The 17,610-nt window shown below is 43.4% G+C and overlaps 1 protein-coding gene and 1 pseudogene across 2 annotated transcripts in view; both read right to left on the bottom strand.

Annotated features, from left to right (window-relative positions):
- ARHGEF3 (Rho guanine nucleotide exchange factor 3) overlaps positions 1–17,610 on the bottom strand; it is a 309,795-nt gene that overhangs the window by 105,096 nt on the left and 187,089 nt on the right. The gene's annotated exons all lie outside the window — the stretch shown is intronic.
- On the bottom strand, positions 3,468–17,147 carry LOC114214622 (small ubiquitin-related modifier 1-like; annotated as a pseudogene).

Raw genomic sequence — 17,610 nt, 5'->3', positions numbered from 1 at the left:
ACCCTTTCCTTCACCTCCAATTCATGAGTATCTACAGTTCCTCATCTGAACTAATCAAGTTCAGGGTAAAACAAAATGGCAAATTAAGATCCCTAGATATGTCACTTGGTATCTCAATTGCAAGACTGAGAAAGATGGACCTGGCTTGAGTCTTTGCCTATGGTAGCAACGGTAGGGAAAGCTCAGTCACGCCCACTAGCTAATCAAGCAGAGGCTCTAAGGAAGCGACAAGGAGAACTTGGGAGTGTCCTTGTGGGTGGGCTTCCCGAACCAAATCACCTTTTCAGCCACAGCACACTCCTTTGTTCGGTTACATGAGATCTTCAATGGCCTCCACAGAGGCACAACTTACCCAATTAGCTGCCATCAACTCTGCTCGGCTCCCACTCTCCCACTTTCTCCATTAAGGCAGTCACTTAAAAGCCAAGTAGCTGAGGGAGGAAACTTCACTTTTCTAAGCACAAAGTTAACTAGCAAGCGCTAGAGCCAGAGCAGATGTATGTGATACAAAATTTAAACATAAGCACCCACAATCTGATGAGATGTTTCTAAGGCTTTAGTTACATAGTTTCATACTAGAGACTTCACCCCCACAAAGACCATTTAATTAGAAAAATTCTTGGGTATGATTCTGTGCATTTCAGAATAGCTACGTAATCGCTTTGATTCCATGTTTTGCCTTTTTCAGCCATCAGATTGATTTGAAATAGGTAATTCCATGCATTATAGCCAAAATGTTAATTTAAAAAGGATCAAAAGGGAACAGTTTAGGGGAACAGCCCCCCATACACACCTACAAATTTCCAAAACAAGAAATTGAGCACTGAACCATCACCAAAGAATGACAACATCTATTACAGATGTTATATTTAATCAAGATCTCGGCATTTGTTTACTATTTGCAAAGACCTTTTTTGTTTTGTTTTTGGCTAATAATTTGTAAGCACTACACATTATGTTTTATAGATGTTAGTTCAGATAATCCTTACAATCGCCCTACAAGGTAGGAACCACTAATAAGCCTCCTTGGAGGTGAGGAAATTCAAGACTAAGAAGGTTAAGTCCTTAGGTTATTAAGTTAGTTGTGGAGGCAATATTTGAACCCAGATCCTCCCCAAAGCTCATCCCACTTCTGACAATGTTTCCCTAAACACAGCCCATGTACCACAATTAGAATGTGAGATCTTTATTTATTTTTTAAAGTAGGCTCCACACTGGGCGTGGAGTCCAATGCAGGGCTTGAACTTACAACACCAAGATCAAGACCTGAGCTGAGACTGAGTCAGACAATCAAGTGAGCCATCCAGGCATGTGAGATTTTAAGATGCACGTGGATACATACATTTTTGGTTTAATAGTTATATACGTGTTTATTTTAATGTGGATTAGAAAAAAAATGATTCAACTAGCAGATCTAATGATTCAACTAGCAGATCTAACTTGGATCTTATTGCTGAGGACCTGGTTAATTTAGCATCAGTTACATACTTTACAGGAGCTAGAAAAATAGTCAAGAATTCTCATGCCATTTCTTCTAAGGAATCGAGTGATCTGGCCCACCAAAGGATGGACTCCATACCAGTCTCAACAGACTGGCACCCAGCTGACTTAATCAGTCTGGACATTAAGTGATTCCTTGCAGATGCCTAGAATCCAATGCTTGTACCTTCAAAGAAGAGTTTCTTTTCTTATCCCTCTCTTCTCCATCAACTAACCCCCTTTGCACCACCACCCCCCTCCCTGCAATACACACATTCGTCTGGTCCTGGGAGGTTACCCAGCATAAGGTGAAGTGATAGAAAGCAGAGATATCTAGAAGAGACAGACCTGCCCACTCATCCCTCTCTCCCCAACACAGCTCATCACAGAACTCTCCCTAGGGTGGCCACAGCTGACTCTTGAGCAAGCACCCTGTTCAGACAAAAGCCAGACATCAAAGCTCTAGCTGACTGAGAAAACTCTGGGGGGAAAAGTCCTCTTGGTGACATGGTATTTTTAGTTTATCCTTTTTCTTTATTGTTGAAGTGACTTTATAACTTTTGGCTGTGGCTCTTTAAGAAGTAGGCTGACTTTGTGTTATATATATATTATATATAAAATATATATATATATTTTAAGTAACTTCTAATTGCACATGTAGCACATGAATACTTGAATACTTTCTCCTTGTAAAAATGTAAAATGTTAAAGCTTAAACTAAAGCTGTCCCAGATGGCTGCTGGAGCCAATATCAGACCCCATCCTCAGAGGAAATCATTTTAATGAAGTTAAGGTATAATCCTTTCAGGTTGCTTTCAATACATTTGTGTATCTTTGAAAAATAAATAATTGCTTTTTTATGGTTTTTACAAATATTTTGTTTATTTTAATGAAACTGGTACAATGTTCATTTGAAACCCATATCCGAACCAAAAAGTACAAATAAAATAAAAAAGAGGAGTGTTCTGTTGAATACACTTCTGCACGAATAACTTTATTAACTGTTAATGAAAATTACAACTTTTCTGAGCTCTTCTGACAAGACTTTTCTTTTATCTTAAACCCTTTCTCTTCAGTGAAACCATCTTTGGAGTTAGTCATTACTCTCACCATCTCTGTCATCTTGACTCCAGCCTGATAGCTCTCTTCTTTTGGTCCAGACCCTCAAATTTTAAAAGTAGCTTCAAGTTAAGGAAAGGCCATTTTTTCACAGTTCAGTTCTCTGAAAAACTTCCATCACTGAAAGTCATAGTCTGGGAATGAAGCAATCACTCCCATTGGTAGATCTTACTTATCACAAGCCTGAAAATGCAAAATCCTGGAAAAGGTGGCCTCTCTGTGCACACATGTAATTTTTAAAAAGGAGAGCGCAACACGAAGGGGGCTAAGGCTTTTTTTTTTTTTTTTTTTTGAGAGAGAGAGAGTGGGCGGGGAGCGACAGAGGCAAAGGGAGAGAGAGAATCCCAAGTAGGCTCTACATCCAATGTGGGGCTCGATCTCACAACACTGAGATCATGACCTGAGCCCAAATCAAGCCAGACGCTCAACCCACTGAGCCACCCAGGTGCCCCAAAGGGCTGAGGTTTCATCACCAAAAATCAGCACAATGAAAACAAATGATAATGGATAATGGGTACTAGAATTCAAATTAGCATTTGTTTCAAAGAGATGGGGGTGCCAGTTTTCAATTCCATTTTGAACACCATTTTACAAAAGAACTATTTTTATTTATTTTTAAGATTTATTTATTTATTTGAGAGAGAGAGAGAAAGAGAGAGTTGTATATAGGGGGGTGGGCAGAGGGAGAGGGAGAGAGAATCCCAAGCAGGCTCTACACCTGACGTGAGGCTTGGTCTCACAACCCTGAGATCAGACCTGAGCCAAAACCAGGAGTTGGACGCTTTACTGGCTGTGCCATCGAGGTGCCCCAGGAACTATTTTTAAAAATAAAAAAGGTTTGAGGGTAAAGAAAAAAATAAAAAGAATATCTAAATTGTTGAATGACCCGCTGTTTGTTCCTGATAAACTTCAACCACATCTTACTCCATTCCCAGTTCTTTTGGAGTGTGATTATCAGCGCTTCTCTGACCTTCAAAGAGAAACCTGGTGGGCACCTGGGTGGCTCAGATGGTTAAGCGTCTGCCTTGGGCTCAGGTCAAGATCCCAGGGGCCTGGGATCGAGCCCCACGTTGGCTCCCTGCTCAGTGGGGAGTTTGCTTGTCCCTCTCCCTCTGCCATTCCCTCCGCTGTGCTCTCTGGCTCTATCATTCTGTCAAATAAATAAATAAAACCTTAAAAGGAGAGAGAGAGAGAGAAACCTGGGTGAATTCATTGGAATGCGCTGTCTTTGACAGTGATTTTTTGAGTTTCCTGAGATGTGTTGTCATTTTCACTTTGAAATGAATCTCACTGCTCTCCTGTCCAATGACTCTGAGTTTAATGTATTCTCCTGCCTTCTTATCCCGCAGGTCCTCCGCTGAAGGGTTTGCCTCCTGGTCAGACTTGGTGACAGTGGCCTCACCCAGGGTCTCCGTACAGCAGCGGCCTCGAGTAGGCAGAAACTCCCTCTGGGATGTACAAATCTGTCCCTCTCTGCCCCCACAAATAACTTTTTTTTCCTAAATAATTGCTTTTTATGTGATTTAGTTTAGCACACAAATGGCATTATGCTCAAATTTCTGCAACTTGCTTTTTATTCTTATTATTTTTGCAACTTGTTTCTTAAAATCTAACACTATATCTTGAAAATCTTTTCATCTTAGGCTTACCTCACTTTTTCTCTTTCTTTTCCTTTTTTTTTAATTGCTGTATTGTATTCCACAGTACGGATATATATATATATATATATTTTTTAAGGTGAAAATATCATGCAATTCAACCTTTGGCTTTTCTACAGCACTTCTTCTTAGAGAGCAATGACACACAAGAAGCAACTCCCCTTTAAGTTCTATCCTTTCTGGCTTCTAGAAGACTGCCACTGATTTCCGTAAAATTAAGAAATGGGTCATGATCTGAGTGAGGGATTGACCTTAGTTTCATAAATCCTGCTGCAATGACATGTTAACAGGCTATGGAGTCAGGCAGCATCCCACTTCAGAGCTATGTGGCCTTAGACCTGTTAAACAACATTTCTGAATCTCAGACTCATCATCTACAAAATGAAGATATTACTATTTACCTTTCAAGGTCACCATCAAGACTGTGTAAGAAAAGGAAGTGAAAACAGCAAGCAGAGAAACCGACACATGGTAAACACTTTGTGCATGACAATTATTTCAAGCTTCATGGCACAGTTCTGCTCAACAGTGCAGAATGCAAATAAATTTCTATTGCATAAGATTTTCAGTTTATGTTAAAAAGTTATTAGTTCCCCTAGTGAATCATTGAAAACCAGTGATGTACTATACAGTGGCTAACTGAAAATAATAAAAAAAAAAGTTATTAGTTCCCCTTGGAACATCTTGTTAGTATAGATACTGTACCCTGTGGATTTATAGGCAGGGAAAGTGAGATAGAGGTATGCTCAAGGTAGATCCATCATGGAGCCAGGATTTTCTAAGAGCCACTGAGCTCCTTCTTTTATGATTTATCATTAAGTTAATAAACAGAATGCTTGAAATTGCTACATGAAACCTTCTAAGTATATTGTCGGGAAGCTTGCTTGCCTTTGTTAATTGCCTTCAAATGACTATTACTCAAATTAATTGAGCTAAACAAATTAAAGTTAAAAACAACTGGAAGGAGCACAGTCTTTCAGGCAAAGAGGGTAATATTTAATGAAATAAAACAAAACAGAAAAGAAATAGGAAAATAAAACCAGTACAAATGGATACTGTCACCAGGACCAGGATTCCAGCCAACAGATAATGAAACAGGTTTTGCCCAAATCTTGTAGCAGGGCTAAAATAATCAGCCTGAGGGATTCGGGACTCTGGATAAATTTCCCAATATTACATGGACAAAGAGGAAAACAGAGGGTGGTTTTCTGGCAACAGCAATGTTTCCCGGGAGCTCCATGGGCTCTGGTCTCTTTGCCTTCTTTCTGCTCCATCATCTCTACGAAGTCACTGAATATCGCATATGGCTGACAGCCCCTGTGACTCCTGCCTCCTTCTTATGAAGCCTTCAGTTCTGTAACCACAAGGAACTGAATGCTGCCAAACACCATGTGAGGTGTTTTTTTTTTTTTTTTAAAGATTTTATTTATTTATTTGTTTGTCAGAGAGAGAGAGAGAGAGAGAAAGAGAGAGAGCACAAGCATGGGGAGCGGCAGGTAGACGGAGAAGCAGGTTCCCTGCAGAGCAAGGAGCCCGATGTGGGACTTGATCCTAGAACCCTGGGATCATGACCTGAGCCAAAGTCAGAGGCTTAACCAACTGAGCCACCCAGATGTCCCAACCATGTGAATTTAGAAGCAGATCTTCCCTAGTCAAACCTCAGATGAGACCACAGCCCTGGCTGACACCTTGATTCCAGCCTTGTGAGACCCAGAATTAGAGGACCCAGCTAAGCCATTGACAAACTCCTGACCCACAAAAACTGTGAGATGATAAATGTATGTTGCTATAAGGGGCTCAATTTGTGATAATATTGTTATAGATAACTAACACATCACATTTGCTTCCATCTGAACCAAGAGGAGAAATATAAAGCCTGGTCTCACCAGTAATGAGAGAGTAAAAACCTCCAGCAGTATTGGGTCTATTTGATGATACTTGAATTGAAATGAGCCTTATTCTAAAAATGGTGCTATATTTTGTGGGGTTTTTGTTCATCAAGTTTTCCTTCTTTGTTCACGGTGAAAGACAACAAAATACATTTTAACATATAATAGAACTCCAGGAGCAGATGATCTCCCTGGGAGATTTCCCTGGCTTCCTAATTGATTTACCAGCTGCCAGGCCCCAACTACACAGACCTACTCTCTCTGTCCTTGACCTTCTGAAAAGACCATGCTGATCAGATCATATCTTTCTCCCAAAACCATCCCTGCCTGGAGAATTAAAACCAAACTCCTTAGCAAGGCTCCAAGGCCAGGTCTGTTGAGTGAATAAAGAAATGAATAAAGGCATGTGGTAGAAAGCATATCACACTGCACTGAAGTTGTGATTTCTCAACGGCAAAGACCGTATCTCATTCATTTTCACTTCCCCGGTGCCCAGCACAGGGCTTGCCATGCAGCTGCTGCCCCTAATCTGCCACTATGATGCTGAGTTAAAAATGCAGCATCACGCTCCACCGTTCTAAGGATCGCTGGGTCACCTTGGTGGCCTTGCTTCTGGCACCTTGCACTTGTGACAAAGAGCCCAGGCTTTCCCAGGCCGATAATCTGCCCATTGTATAATAACGTTCAGCAGCTAACGATGTAACATGCCATCTGTGTAGCAGTCTAAAATTCCCGACTGGGTTCATAATTCTTTCTTCACTCCAATCCAAGAGACTTTTGTTTATACCTTTCGTTTGGTATGTTTTACTCCACTTCATACCTCAAGGGAGCATGAGGACACCAACACAACTGTACAGAAACAAAGGGAGTAGAAAATGGAGCTGCAGGAAATAGGAGTTGAATGAAGAGACCAGGTAATGGTCTCATGGCTTAGGGAAGTGTGTTGAGACTGAAAGTGGGTAGCCAGTTCAGCAACAGTTAACCAGAGTTAACAAAAGAGGGTAAAAATGACTAGAGACCTTCCAGGTCCAGCTGTTGTTTATTCAAAAGGGACATGTAAAGAAATTGCTGTGAATGGGCTCAACGTCTATGTATGCTGTTTGATTTGCTGTTTTTTACTGCTCTGAATACTCTTCTGTACACCGGAAACTATATGGTGCTGTTTTATAGCAGAGCTTGCGTGTGCACTAACTTCACGACCTTCTCCCCATTCAGTCAACCCTCCCCCCATCCAGTCTTTGATCAAAGGTATCTTTAGTGAGCCCAGGGCCTTGTATCCTGTCTCCCTCCCCTCCCTGTCAAAGCTCTAAGAAGCTAAGAATCATTCATAAGCACTCCCTTCCAAAGGCACTTATTTGCACTGTAACAAGGAAAACATTAATAATTATTTACAAATTATTTATTTACAAAATATTTACAAATTATTTTCAAATACACCATCTTATTTGATACTCAGTGCCTAGCCCATAGTAAGCACTCACTTGTATTTATGGAATGGATGGGTTAAGAAATAGAGGCTCAGAGAGGTGAAGTGACTTACCTAAGGTCACACAGTGAATTAAAGGCAGGATCGGGGAGGAGAACACAGGTTTTCTGATTCCACATGCCAAGCTTCCACTATTCCCACCAAGTCATAAACCAGAGACACAAAGATTCACCAGAAGAATTTAAATTTGGGGGGAAACTGGTTTTCCCAACTCCTCAGAATTTATTCCATGAAAGCAGTTTCTTCTGCAATTCAACCCTATCTAAATTAAGGCATATTCTAAGAATCAAACTTGCAAACTCAAACCAGAATTCAGCCTCATTTTGTACCTTCAAGCAGTTATTTGCTGCCTATGTTCCCATGTAAGAGGCTTTCAAGGTGGAAGCAGTGAGCTTGGGGTTCAGGAGGAGCCGTCTGTCACCTCTTCCGTCAAAGATTCTGTTTCCCTAGGATTGCTTGAAAATTCTGAACTCCCAATTTTTTAGAAGCTGAGAAGTCTTTAAGAGCACTGGCCCCACCGACTAGGGCAGAGCGTGGGGATGGGGTGGGAGTTGGGGAGGATGGCACGGCTGCTGCCCCCTTGGAGTTTATGAGGCACAGGAAGCGATCACAGAGACAGTGACGTCACGACCACACTAAGCACCATGGACTAGAGAAAAGTTCACTGTAGAGCAAAGCGAGCCGAGAGCAGAGGAGGAAGTAGCTTTAAAGCCAAACCTGCTAATGTTGTGACACTGAAACTATCTTTGGGGTTTATGTATGGATTAAATGATTTGATGTTTGGGATTTGCCTTAAGATGCCAAAATAAATAAATAAAGGGTGTATGGATGGGGGCATAGAGAAAAGAAACGGTAAGCTATGGATGACTGTTGGAGCTTGGTAAACCAGGAGCTGGGGCTTGAGAATTTCTGCAGTAAACAAAAATAAAATTGTTGGGGAGTTAATTCAGAGTCATGTCACTTGCTAGCTCTGTGATTTTGGGCAATTCACTTAACTTTTCAGAGCCTCAGTTTTCCCGAGTGTACAATGGCTGTGATACCCCCTTCTCTTAGGGGGCTTTTTTGAGACTTAAATGATAATGAAATATATGTAAAGGACCTGGTATTATTTCCGAAAAAAAGGTAGGAGCTCAACAAAAGGTAGTGTATTATCAGGTAATAAATTTACTTGCGGGAGGGCAGAGAACACACTCCTACATACGCACAGCCTCCATTCACGTCTCCCACTAAGACATCTTAATACTCTTGATGTGCATGTGACTTTTTTAAAAGGCTGAACTGCATACTAATTATCATCAGTAGGTATCCAGATCTTTATTTAGTAAAACCACTAAAAGAACTGTATTTTTATCTTAATTGTAGTGAATCAAGCCTCATTCACCTCCCACAGATGTGAGAGCCAGCTTTTTGTGATGTGATTTCCTTCTGTATGTTCATGGGGGCTTACAAAATAGCACCTAAGTATCCTGTACCTACAGATTTCAGAAAGTTATTTTTTTTCCACCAGGAACTTACATAATTCATCTTTACAAGTTTGCATGAGAAGCTAGAACTCTGCTTTATTTAAAATAAAAATAGCACACACTTGAGGGGGTTTTTCCATACATACATACAATGTGGCTTAGTGTTAATGCCTGGATTCATCCTAACAGTATGGAGTTACAGCCTTGATCAAGTGTCCTTACCTCTTTTGGTCTCATTTTTTTCATTTGTAAAATGGGGACAGTGACAGAAGCAACTCCTCAGGGTTGTTGAAAGGATAAAAGGAGAACATACATGTTAAGTCACACCATAACAGCTCAATAAATGCTAGCTGCTTCTATTATTCATGTACCATGACCTCAGCCAGAAAACTCTCACACTGATACCACTTCCCTCCCATGATGTCCATAGCCTGTTGCGCCTTAAAGATGATGTTTTATCAACTCTAGTAACCCAAAATGATGGTCCCTCCCCGCCTCTGAGTGAAACAAGAAATTTAATTACCAAAGAAAACACACTTTGTGTTCTATTTCTAGCTATCAATCTTAAAGAAGCACAAAGAGTGGAAGAGTGTGTCTGAAAACACATTTTCCTGGAGGATGGCCGTTTCTAGAATTCAGAGAACAATGCCTTCTAAAAATACCATGCCTGCATCTTCCCCGGTTTCCCCCTTAAGAGAGTTGCCTTAACACTCCGGTGGGGACCTGACAGCTGAAAGGGCCTTTTGGAAGCATGCCTTCCAAAAGGCAGTCTTGTGCCTTAGGTTTTACCAGTTTGGGCTTAAGATCCAAAATAAAGTTACTTTGTGCATTTTCTGAGTTTCAAGCACTGCTTCCCCCCACAGGAACGCACTGCCAGACACTTATCAACAATGTTTTTAAGCCCTATTTGTTTAATTGATGCTTTCCCACATCATCCATCATATGTAGGTACAAGGCACTGCAGCTCCTGGAATTTTTGAAAACTCAGGCAGTCTGATGAAATAGGGGTGTTACCGATGTTTCTTTGTAAACTTGGTTATTTGGAACTTGAAATGAGTTGTTCCCCCCCACCCCCTCCAGGCACAGGAAACAAAGCCATCTGGGGTCTACATAACTCATGGTACAGTCAAAAAAATTATTTAAAAACCTAACTGCCATGTGTATTTACTTGCCAACTATAGGCAGAGTGCTTACAATCTACGTGATGCGCTTGGGGAGACGCCGATTAAACACACATTCCAGGCCCTTAGCAGCTCAAACTCCAGTCTCTGTTTCTATTTATCAGTCATTTTGTAGAGCTTACAGATGCCACACACTGTGCTAACCACCTTACTAATATTAACTTAGTTAATCCCTGTAACAACCTTATGAGGCAGATATTATTATTAGCCCCATTTACAAATGGGGGAACTAAGGCACAAGAGAGGTCTTGTAACTTGTTTTAAGGTCATTCGTTAGGAAGTGATAACGTGAAGACCAAAAGCAGGGTGGTCTGCCTCCCAGGTTCACCTATTTGCTTGCTCACCGCACTGCCTTTCAGGGGGGAAATGCCCTCAGATTCCACTGGAGCATGCCAGCTGTGTGCGGGAGAGGGTGCTATGTCTCCCATGTCCCCAGTTCCTTCATGCCTGCTGGGCACACCCTCCTCTTCCCTCCTCCAGCCACCTCTGCTCCAGTTACTGACACGAGGCCACCAAGTTTTACTACAGCCCTCCCTCCCCCAGCCTGTGTCTGGACACTGTGGATTCCCCTTGAAAATACTCTCCTCTCCCGTCCTACCCTGAACCTCTATCACTCCTCACCTGGACTAGTTCAAGAACCTTCTACAGGGTTTCCCTTCTCGGTCTTCCTCCAATACTCTTTCCTTTTCTCTCTCGTTCTCTTCTTTTAAAGATTTGTTTGTTTATTTGAGAGAGAGATAGAGCATGCGAGTGGGGTGAGGGGCAGAGGGAGAGGGAGGAGAGGGAGAGACAGAATCTTAAGCAGACTGTGTGCACTGAGCTCGGAGCCAATGTGGGACTCGCTCTCACAACCCTGAGATCATGACCTGAGCTGAAACCAAGAGTCAGACGTTTAACCGACTGAGCCATCCAGGCACCCCCAATACTCTCTTTTCTTAAAAAACAAACAAAAACCTGTGTTACGGGGTTTTTTTTTTCTTTTAGTGTAGAAGTAACACATGATTTCTGCAGAAAAGGTGTAAGATCCAGACAAGCAAAAAGAAAATTAAAATTCCCAAAGCTTATCCCCAGAGATAAACCTGTCTTCAAGTCACTTCAGATCTTGTCTCTCTTTATTATATAGATATCAACATCAGTCTATATATCGTTTATCTATAAAATCTGTTTCTTAGCAATGATTCATTATTGTTAGGCTAATCAGGTCACAGCACCCCACGTTGCGGGCACAGGCCTTCGAAGATTCCAAGTGGAGTCCAGTCTCGTCGACCCAGCCCCTGTGCCCACTGTCACCCAACCCTCAGAGCACACGGTCCCAGGTCAGGTCACAGACCCTGGGAGCACACGGTCAGCTCTGCGGTCCTGGGAGTCTCCCTACACCATCTGACTTATTCTGCTCCTATTCAACATTTCCCAACCCTGGGCCTTCCGTTAGGGCTACTCCTTGTGCAGGGAAAGCCCACACAAAGCAGAGGCGTGGGTCACATGCAACAAAAATGCCCTAGTGTAGAAACAAGAAGCTTCCTCCTGGGCTTCCCCCAGGATGAGGGCCTCCAAGCACCTGGTGCCCCTGCCTGTTCTAATCCTATTTCATTATTGATTGCTGTCTTCATATATGGAGTGCTATATCTCACAGGAGGGAGAATCTGAGTAAGTGTTCTCCTTGTTCTTCTTCTTGTAGTTTCTTCAAGAAGCAAGCTCTGTTGAAACAGAGCCCAGAGATATTGGAGACCTGAAAGAATGGAACCTCTGGGCCCATCACACTGACCACCAGTGACCTGAGCCCAGGAGGCAAAGCCTGGCAAGTCACCTGATCTCCTACATGCCGATGTCACCTTTGAAGGTCACACACGCACACCTAAGACCTAAATTGCTGTTTTCTCAAATGTAACAGCAGAAAGCTAGAGGACTCAGCCCCTTTCTCCTTACTTCTGCAGATCAAAATCATGGCTAGTTCTGTTTCATGGGATTAAAGGAAAAGCTCTACAGAATTGTCACAAGCTGATTCACACACTGTAGAGAAAACCCACTTGTATAATATGCCATTCTTAATGGTCAACCTGAAGAAGAAAATGTGAAGTATGCACCTGGTAATCTTCCCAGCTTCAGACTGGGCTGCCCCAATCACCAAATCCCGGCCTGACATGTCTACGTTATCCTCTCCACCACTGCCTTGATTCACTGGAATTATTACTTCTCAAGGAGGAAGGCTGGCTGCTCAATGGATGTATAGATCCTGCATTGCCTTTAAAAAATAGTGAAAGCCCAGGCTAAGAATAGCCAGAGTGCATCAGTTGAGAGTCTCTATTTGAAGTTCAAGGGATTTTGTGTTTAAGAATACAAGACCTCCCAGAAATGGCAGGTTTTAAACACTGGATTTGACCCCAAAAGGAAATCTGTACATACGAGGAACCTTGTTTCTTATTTCTTTCAATACAGCGCTTCTCTCTACTCCCTGAGCACAGGGTGCAGAGGTAGCTGAACAGACCACATAGAGTTATCAGAGGAAAATTCAGGGAAAATGACAGGTCAGAAATCTACCAACAAACAGGTCTTGTGATTGTGAGGAAGAAAGACCTTATCTTCCACCCTCAACAATATACCTGAGTTACCCCGTGATCCAAGGTTTTCTTGCTACATTTTTATTCTAGACTGTTTTGTTAAGAACTGAAATTAAGGAATGCTTTAAAATTAGAGCCCCTTTCACACACCATGAATCCTCATTTTCCCCCTCTTGGTTGAGTACTTGGGAAGCACATACTTTGTTTGAAGACTTGTGCCAGGCACTGCAGGCACTGACATAACCAGTGAAAACACAGGCTCCTATGGAAGCCTCCAGAAGGGGCACCTGACCGAGGGCCAGGGAGGGCTTCTCAGTGCAAGTTATGAGAAAGCAGAGACCTGAAGTTATGAGAAAGCCAAGGCAAGGGTGAGGGTGAAGGAAAGAAGATTCTGGCAGAAGGAACAGCAAGTGGAAAGGACTATGGTCAGGAAGTCTGGTTGTTTTCAAGGGAGAAAAGAAATGGTAAAAGACACAGGGGGCAGGCAGGGCTGGGGCTTGCAAGTCACGTTGAGAAGGAGGCTTTCTCCTTGGGCTTTCTCTAGAGGGAACAGGAAGGGGCAGCAAAAAGGTAAAGTAGCAGAGTGACAGCCCAACTTGTGTTTTAGGAAGGGCCCTCTGGCTTTCTGCAGGGAATAGATGGGAGGGGGAGGAAGAAGGCAGCAGGAATGTGGGCCAAAGAAGAAATGCCCTCAGCAAAGGAAGAGGCATCGGGGCTGGAGAAAACCAGAGGATTCCAGAGATACTTAGGGGGTGGGCAAGTTGAGACTTGGTGATACAGATTCAGCGTGGGAAACAAGAATAGGGAACCAGGCCACCAGGCCACCCAGGTTTCTGGCTTTGCCAACTGAGAGGTGCTATTCGGGGGGACACAGATACCTTGAGGGGCAGTGGGTTTGATGGTGGGGGAAGGCAGGAACTGTACCTTAAACAAGTAAAGGATGAATTCTGGGGGAGACACTCAGATGCAGCTGACCAGGAGGCCTCACTCAGGACCCCGACAGACATTTCCATTTAAGGGATGAGCACAGGAAGAGGAACGTGTGAAGGAATCCAAGGTGGGGCAGCCAGAAAGGGGAGGGTGAATCAGGAGAGTGTAGGTCACGGAAGCCACACAGAAGGGAGATCTGGATCAGGAACGGTCAGTCACACCACACGGCAGAGGTCAGGATGGGGAAAAAAAGCCATTAGCTGTGGCCATGGCGAGACCTGGTTGGCCAACGCCACATGATGTCTGGCTATCGGGTCAGATGAGGACTAAGGGAGGAATCAAGACCGGAGTGGATCCAGGAGCAAATGGAGCTGAGGAGAGTGGAGAGGAGAAAGATGGAGGTGAGGGGCAGGAGGATGGCGCGGTACCTGCAATCACCAAAGGGGTTTCACTGCAGCGAGAAAGACTTGAGGTTGTCCAGCAATATTACTGTTGGCATTTTTATGCAGAAGGAGCAGAAAGTGGAAAGGACTATGGTCAGGAAGTCTGGCTGTTTTCAAGGGAGAAAACTCTCTTTTCCCAAGAGAGTGGAGGAACAGGAATCCAAACACGTGTTTTCTGACTTTCAAAACGTCTCATCCTGGTAGCAATACATGGATTTTATTGATATGAAAACAAGTACTCTGGGCAGCCTGCTCCCCCCCCCGCCCCCGCCCCGAGTGACTGCATCACAGAACTAGAGACTCTGAAGGGGAAACAGCCGTAAGACTGAATCGCAGCTTTCCCACATTTGAGACGTACACGCACAGGTGCTGGATGAGAGTTGCCATCAGTAAAGGCATTCCAAATACTTACCCTTAACCCTAAAACACAAGGAAATTTAACTTCTAAAGCCACACCTCCAACAAGACAAGTGTCATTTTTTAGCTCCACTATTTGGCTTTCAAAGGGCTTCTTTTCTCATTCCAGTTAGGGCATTTCATTCAGTTTGGAGGGGGTGGGGCCGGCAGAGGGCCTGCAAAACAGCAGGGGCCAATGCTGAGGAGGGAGAGGTAGGGCTGGGGGGCTGAGCTGGTGTCCATGGGAGATGTCTGTCCCCAGGGTGGGGGTGGGGTACTGGGCGATCACAACCAGCCCATCCCAGGAAGTGGCACCATTGAAAGGCACCAAGCCACATGAAATACACATAATTCAGGGAGAAAAAAAAGTATGAAGATAATAAGGGAAAGAGGAAGAAAAAGAAAAAGAAAATGAACGACCTATGTCTAATATCTGTCTGGAAGGACGTTGACCCCACATTTTTTGTAAAACTCAACCTCTTTCCTGAGCTCTTTCCCCAGAGCCTTCACATACCAACATGGGGCTAAAGGATTTGTAAGTTATCAAATCTAATACTGCGATTTCACTTGTCTATTTATCGCTGACAAACTCAATCTTTTATTAGTGTTTTATTACGCCAGCAATCCATAAATACGGGTCCTCCTTACAGACATGGCTTGAGCCCCCTCAGGCCCCCTCCCCCCTGCACCTCCACTGCAGAGGAGCTCCCTTCTCTGATGAAGTGGAGGTGGCTCTTCTTCCAGACCTTTCTCTGTGCATTTACACACATAGATTACATAAACATAGATCCCCTCTTTACTTGTGTCTTGTGTTTTATAATTATCCCAAAGTGAACCAAATTCTATTTCACCTTGAGAGTTTTTTTTTTTTAATTTCATAGGACCCATCACAATTGCAGTTGACGCTTCTGCTCTAATAAAACAGGAATTTAAAAAAGAGAGAGAGAGAGGCTTTTTGGAGCTCAGTCAGAGGCTTTGCTCTGCCTTCCAAGATCAATTGACTGCATCTTCATAATCTAAGTAAGGTCTAAGCGATGTCACTTATTTGAAAATTTATATTAGAGCTTTTCCAAATCCCTGGCACACATTCTCCCTTAAAACTAACTATGGAGACCAAAGCCTGTTATATATAAGCATCCACGTCTGCAGCCATGGGCCATAATTCTTCAGCTGCCAGATCACATGCCGGATAACAAGGCCAAGATAAAGGCAATAATTAAAAAAAAAAATTCTTTTCTAGAAGAAAAATGACCTATGTATTTGAAAAAATAAAAAACAAAAAGTTTCAAGCTATTCCCTTCAGAACCCATTCTAAGTAGTTATTCAACAATAAAACAATAAGAAATTTGATTTTTTTTAAAGATTCATTTATTCATTTAAGAGAGAGTATGTGTGCAAGCAGGGGGAGGGGCAGAGGGAGAGAGGGCCCCAAGCAGACTCCCTGCTGAGTGTAGAGCCCAGTGTGGGGCTCAGTCCCCCAACCCTGACACCATGACCCCAGCCAAGAGTCAGATGCTCAACCAACTGAGCCCCCCTCAGAAATTTGTTTTTTTAAAGAGCTACACCTATAATGGACACTGTGGGTTGCCTTTCTAAGAGCTACTCCCTCTTTCTCCTTCTTATGGAACCCCTGTTTTCTGCAAATATTTACAGCATGCCCACTGCATCATCTGAGTCAAACTGCCTAGCATTCCTCTGGGAGCTTGCACTGGGATGAGCTTATGACTTAATGTGACAATCACACTAAAAGGAAGGACTTATTTTCCAGAAAATGGAAGCACATTGCTTCCATAGCTACGAGCAGGCATCTTGCAACCATGAAAATTATCAGCCTGAAGCATATGGAGAATCTGGGGAGATGGGAAGGCCTGGTATTTGCTTTGAGTTAAATAACTGAGTCAGCCAACCGGGGTCCAGCCTAACTCTGTACTTATTCTGTGAGACACAGCATCCTTGCTGTCTAAAGTTCTGTCAGATTTCTGCAGCTTTTTCCAAGCTGATCTGCCACCAAAGAAGGCGGGAGGGGGAATCTGGTGCCCTTTTCTGACCTATAAATTACATTTGACAGGTTTCTTTTTTTTCTTTCAGGGTCACTTACATAACCTATTCACTATATCCACATGCATTTTTGTAGCTGAATACATTTCCCTAGGTTTTGAAGCAACCACTTTAATGGTTTTAAACCTAGTGATTAAATAAATATGATTAACTGGCTGCTACCATGGAGAGTTCAAGAGATGCAAACTCAGCTCGGAGGACACCGAGGCCCTGGCCAGTGTCTGCCAAGGTGCTCCGGGCTGGGGCTACAGCAGGGATTACAACAATTGACAATCAGGGTCCCTGCGTGTGCTTGTGGACTTACCTTCCAGTGACGAGCTCTAACTGCCAAGAGGAAACACTGGGGGAGGGAAGGGTCTCCCCTGACAGGATTATCAGGGATGATATGAGGCATGGCCTCTACAAGGACACAGAATAAAAGGCTGAGATCAGAGCAAGATGGGAGCCAGATCTGGGGGAAGAAGAAAGACAGGAACGAACCCGGCATGTTTAAGGAACACCAGGACATTCTGGTTTACTAGAAGGTGCCAAGAGAGGGGGATGATGGAGGGAATGAGGTTGGCAGGTAGGCAGGAGCCTAGGCATATCAGGCCCTGCAGGCCAAGGAAGCTGGATCTGTATTTTATTCTAAGGCAGGGATTCTTCATTGTTTTTGTGCCAAGAACCTCATGGGCAGCACGCTGAAGCCTACGGACCACTCCTTACAAAGTGTTTTTAAATGACAAAGAACAAAACAAAACAGAAACAATGAAAAAAAAAATTAGGATTATGAAGGAGCACCTGGGTGGCTCAGCTGGTTAAACGTTGGACTCTTGATTTCAGCTCAGGTCTTGATCTCAGGGTCATGAGATCGAGCCCATGTCAGGTTCTGGGCTCCATGGGGAGTCTGCTGTCCCTCCCTCTCTGCTCCTCCCCGTCTGTTCCTCCCCGCCCCTGCCACTCTCTAAAAT

Source organism: Eumetopias jubatus, unplaced genomic scaffold, assembly GCF_037043125.1.
Source record: "Eumetopias jubatus isolate StellerSeaLion01/CBP00866 unplaced genomic scaffold, mEumJub1_p1.0 scaffold_1, whole genome shotgun sequence".
NCBI classification, from domain to species: Eukaryota; Metazoa; Chordata; class Mammalia; order Carnivora; family Otariidae; genus Eumetopias; species Eumetopias jubatus.
This window is presented reverse-complemented; position numbering and strand designations above follow the sequence as displayed.